We start from the raw sequence: 4851 nt of genomic DNA, 5'->3' as shown, positions 1-4851 counted from the left end.
TAAGTCGCTCGGAGGCACACATGGAACCCCTCACACTTTACCGGACATTTTCACTGCAAGGGACCCTCTCCCTGACGCCAATTTAATGTCAGGGTCCAACTGGAGAAAACCCCTGTGGGTCCCGTTTCCTTCGTGGTCCCAAGAGTGAAGTGAAGATGCAGACGAGGTCAAGGACCGGAACTGAGCAGTTGGTTTAGTACAAAAAGACAATTATTATAACGAGGGAAATGAGATAAACAAGACAGCTATAAAGCAGATCGGAAACAGGATGGAAATGAAGCAGGGATTCGGGGGGCAGAGAGATAGTCACCAATGTGCATCCAGCCATGTCCCTGGGGTCCGTAATAGTCATTGGAGGTGGTGGGAGTCCTCACACCAACACTAGAGACAATGAATGGATGGAAGAGGCTTATCCCAGCTCCTCCCACCCATCTCTTAGGCAATGGATGGTGGAGTCCCATTTCAGCTCCTCGCACCCATCTCTTAGACAATGAACCGTGGAATCCCACCTCAGCTTCTTATAGTGGGACAATGGACTTGGAATCTGATTTCAGATCAGTCTCTCACAGGTCGGAAGGGGCAACCTCTTCCAATGCCTGTTATGGAGCTTCAGAACAAAAGCAGAACCACACAATGGCTGAAATAAACCTAATGGTGACTACTCCCCCCTCAAAAACTTGTTCCTTAGGTGGATTTGAAAGCTTTTATGCTTCAGGCCATCACAAGACACATGACACAAGCTCGTGAGCTAAGGAATCCTCCCAGATTCAGCTCCCTCCTGTAGCCAGCATAAGATGCTTTAACACACCTTGGAGGAGCATCAGAAGGTACCACAAGCAAATACAATAGGGGAAAAGCCAGTCCCTTTGCTAAGTTGTCCTTAGGAGCCAAAAGCCAAACTTCAGTCCAAGTAGCACAGAAAGCAGCCTTAACCCTCTACAACTGCGGCATTGAGCACCCTGCTCAACCAGGGAGAGAAAAGCCACTATCTCATGGTAGAAACAACCCTGGCCACGAGTAGGAGACATGTATCTTAGTACAAGTCACAGATGTGAAATGGTTCTAAATCAAATAAGCCACAAACCCAAAACCTCTGCATGCCATGGACCAATGGGAGCTACTGGCCACCACCTCGTCATCCTGGTGTGATGCCAAAGTTGCCGTTTCTCACCATACGCGCTGTTAAAAGCCAGCCCAAAGCTGGGCGATACCAGCTCTCAACAGCTCCTCCTTGCACCAAGTAGTAGCAGGATCCACTCACTTGATATCCTGGCAGGAGAAGGGATTCGCAGCCAGAAACCTGTTGTAAAATCTGTGTGTGTGTGGGAGCAGAAAGAACAGCGAATCCGGAGAGAAGAGAATGTCTGCCGGCCAGATAAATGGAGAAGATTTATTCCACCTCCAAAACGTTGCTTTTTCTGGTGGGCACAGCCCGAAACCTGCACAGAGACAGCAGAGCAGTAACAAAAAGTGAGCAATAAAGGATCATGTCGCTTTTCAGCGCCTTTTAACTCCTATTTAGTGCTGCTCATATAAGGTTTAGAGCCTCCCAAATAAATGGGAAGCTCGGAGAAGATACCAAAAGCCCCAGTTATTACCACACACATCCTCAGCAGAACAGAAAGCACATGAACCCACAGCTGCCCAGCATCCATTCATTGAGTGCAGTTAAAGGCCAACCCCCGTTTCTCTATGGTAAATGCATAAATCCTTTTAATCCCTCAGTTGCTGCTTCCTTGGATGTGTCAGTCAAGCTCTGAGATATTTCCGGGCCAAGCATAAGGAAATTCAGACTGAATAGCTTATTGCTAAGAATAGCCATCCTCCCTCGAAGTCATCTTCCTGCAGCCTCTGTCCCAGGGAGGGGAAAGCCCCCCCAGACAGCACCAATTTGCTAGTTTAAACCCATTTTGAGATGCGCCATCAGTAAGTTTAATTCAGATTCTTGCTAGCAGCAGGTCTCCAAAGAGACCTACTGTATTCCTACTATAGATTGAAGGAAGAGAAGCGCTCCGTCTCCATTCCCCTTCCACAGAGGTGGTTGGGTGGGCTCACGTGGGCTGCAGAGTCTGTGCCAGAGGATAGTGGAGCAGTGATGGAATCAGGTCAAAACCAGCAGTATTTAACCCATGGACAACAGTCTTGTTGCCCCCAAACCCTTGCACCTTCCACACCTAGAAGATAGAGACCAGCTGGGGCTACAAGAGCTGGAGCCAACTTCAAGCTTTACCCGTAACACTTAAATATCAGCCAGGACTGAATTTCACCCTCAAACTATTGATGCAGAGGGTTGACCAATGTACAAGGGGGCTAGAGGAATTCACTTGCTTAAACAAAAGTATTGTCCGTTGTAAATACCTATCATGCCTACTAAGCAGAACAAAGGCACTAACTACTGGTTCTATTGATAAGGAAAAGCAGACAGCTGGTTCTATTGATAAGCAGCTATTGATAAGGAAAAGCAGATGCCTGATTCTACTTATAAGGGGGAGAAGCAGATGGTTTATGGCTGGGGCACCGACCAAACCCTAAGGCCATGCGTGAAGACTAAAAGGTGAAAAGTTTAAGAAGAGGAAGACTCATTTACTTCATCTTGAGACCCCTGCCCATGACCAGAGGGGGGGACTGCGCAGGCGCAAAGGACCTTCTAGCTCATTATAATACGAAGCGGGGACAGATACTAAATATGTATAGGCATATCGAGTAATCTAATGCATATGTATTCCTTAAGAGAATAAATGTAGAGGGAAAAATGACCCTGGGTGTGCATACTTTGGAGGAGCTATCCCCATGCACCTCAGTGCTGAATAAGAGCATACCTACTTTACAACTTTAACAAGTTGTGGGGTCAATCCTTGTATCACTATAACTCAAATTTCCTTAAGGCTTTTTTCCCCTCTTACACCCCAAACCACCAGCAGCTGCTTTAGCAATAGCTTCACCACTCCATATACCTGCTGCAGGCAATGATGCTCACTCAATCAATGCAAGCACAGAGCTCACACAGCTGGGAGAACAAGCACCAAACAACCTGCAGATAGAGCTTTAGAAGCGTTTACTAGGGGAGGCAGAAATGCACAACATAAAGCAAGTCACCTGAGCAGCCTTTCCACCAGCATTCCCATTGCAACCCAGTGTGGATGGATAGCACCAGTACCAGAAGCCACCTCCTTTACTGGGGTAATAAAAGCTCCAAAGGTGTTATAAATCCCTTGTTCTTGCTTAAACCGAGGACATTAAATCCTGACAAGCCTCTGGACAAGCACATCAGTTTGGCCATACTGCCAACTATTAAATCCATGATAAGGAAAGTGTGTTCTAGGTAGAAAACTACTGTTAGCAGTGGTTTATTTGGGGGGTGATGCCAAGGGTGCAGCACCAAGGGTGTTAATTGCCATTAATGACCAGTTGGACAAAAGCCCCAGTTACTGAGATAAATCAGAGCTGCAAGTCGTTGATGTCAGCACTAATCAAACCTTGGTGGGTAAAACACAGCCACTGAACTCAGCACTGCGCAGCCGCAAGGGCAGATCTGTGTGTGCGATGCCTCCTGCGACCAAAAAACCCTCTTTTCCAAAAGAACAGCGATTGGCATTAATCCTAGCATCCCTGCCTAATCCTGAATGGGGCTGGATCAGGTGCTCCTGCGGTTGTTTCCCTTTACAATGCTATTTTGCCCTAGATGTGCTTGGTCCCAGCAGCGGTCTCAGCTTGAACTCATTGCACAATTGACTCATTTGCTGCAGGAAAAGCAGCAGCCACAGGGAGGAACCCAACTGAAAACAAGACACAAACAAACCCGGTCGTGTACAAAGGAAACAAAAGCAGGCTGGGGCCAAGGACAGAGCAGCTTTGCTGGCCCCAAACCCCAGCGGGGCACTGAGGGATGCGACGACCAATGCAATATCCGCCACCTGCGCTTCCTCAGGGGGCAAAACCAAAGTGGAAAACATCCAACGATGACTGCGTCTGTCTATAAATCAACCCCAGCCCCCCTCTGCCTCCATCCTCCAGCCATTTCCGCCTTCCCTTCAACCCTTTCCCAACCCAGTGGCCTTTCCTAGCTTCGAAATCATGGAAATAATCAAGGTCTTTTCTATCTCCTGCCTTCGGGAGCTTTATCCATCCTGACAGTTGTGGGAGCTGCTCATGATGCAATTATCTAATCAAGCCCTTCCTCCAGCAGCCTGCACCGACGGAGAGAAGGCAAAGCCTGTGTGCTCCTGGGATGGCACTGAGGTGCTGGCAGGACCCTTGGCCATTGCCCTGCCTTGACCAGCAGTGTGCAACAGCCCTTCCTGTGCTTTTCCTTTGCAGCAATGGGGTATAAATCCAATTATAAGCCATAAAGATTCTGAGAGCACGTTTTACCTTCACATTCCCAGAACAGCAAATGCGTGGCTTAAAGCCACTTTACTTCCATCCACGCAGGCCACAGAATTCCACCCAAAACACAGCCTCATCTTTTGGACCCATTAAAATCCTACGAGAATCCCAGACTGGTTTGAGTTGGAAAGCACATTAAAGCTCCTCCAGCTCCAGCCCCTGCCCCGGGCAGGGACCCCTTCCACTGGAGCAGCTTGCTCCAAGCCCTGTGTCCAGCCTGTTCTTGAGCACTGCCAGGGATGGGGCAGCCACAGCTTCTCTGGGCACCCTGTGCCAGCGCCTCAGCACCCTCACAGGGAAGAGCTTCTGCCTAAGAGCTCAGCTCAGTCTCCCCTCGGGCAGGTTCAAGCCATTCCCCTTGGCCTGGCCCTACAGGCCCTTGTCCCAAGCCCCTCTCCAGGTTCCCTGCAGCCCCTTTAGGCACTGGAGCTGCTCTCAGGTCTCCCCTTCAGGAGCCTTCTCTTC

At 49.0% G+C, this 4851-nt stretch overlaps 1 long non-coding RNA gene across 1 annotated transcript; it reads right to left on the bottom strand.

Annotated features, from left to right (window-relative positions):
- Nucleotides 1–1376: 1376 nt before the first annotated feature.
- LOC136003464 (uncharacterized) lies at nucleotides 1377–2079 on the bottom strand. Its single transcript, XR_010608104.1, has 2 exons — nucleotides 1988–2079; nucleotides 1377–1439 (listed from the first exon to the last, which is right to left on the bottom strand). It is a non-coding gene; the product is annotated as an uncharacterized LOC136003464 (long non-coding RNA).
- Nucleotides 2080–4851: the final 2772 nt, after the last annotated feature.

This window comes from Lathamus discolor, chromosome 22, assembly GCF_037157495.1.
Source record: "Lathamus discolor isolate bLatDis1 chromosome 22, bLatDis1.hap1, whole genome shotgun sequence".
In the NCBI taxonomy this organism is placed as follows: domain Eukaryota; kingdom Metazoa; phylum Chordata; class Aves; order Psittaciformes; family Psittacidae; genus Lathamus; species Lathamus discolor.
The sequence above is the reverse complement of the archived record's forward strand: the minus strand, read 5'-3'. Positions and strand labels throughout refer to the sequence as shown.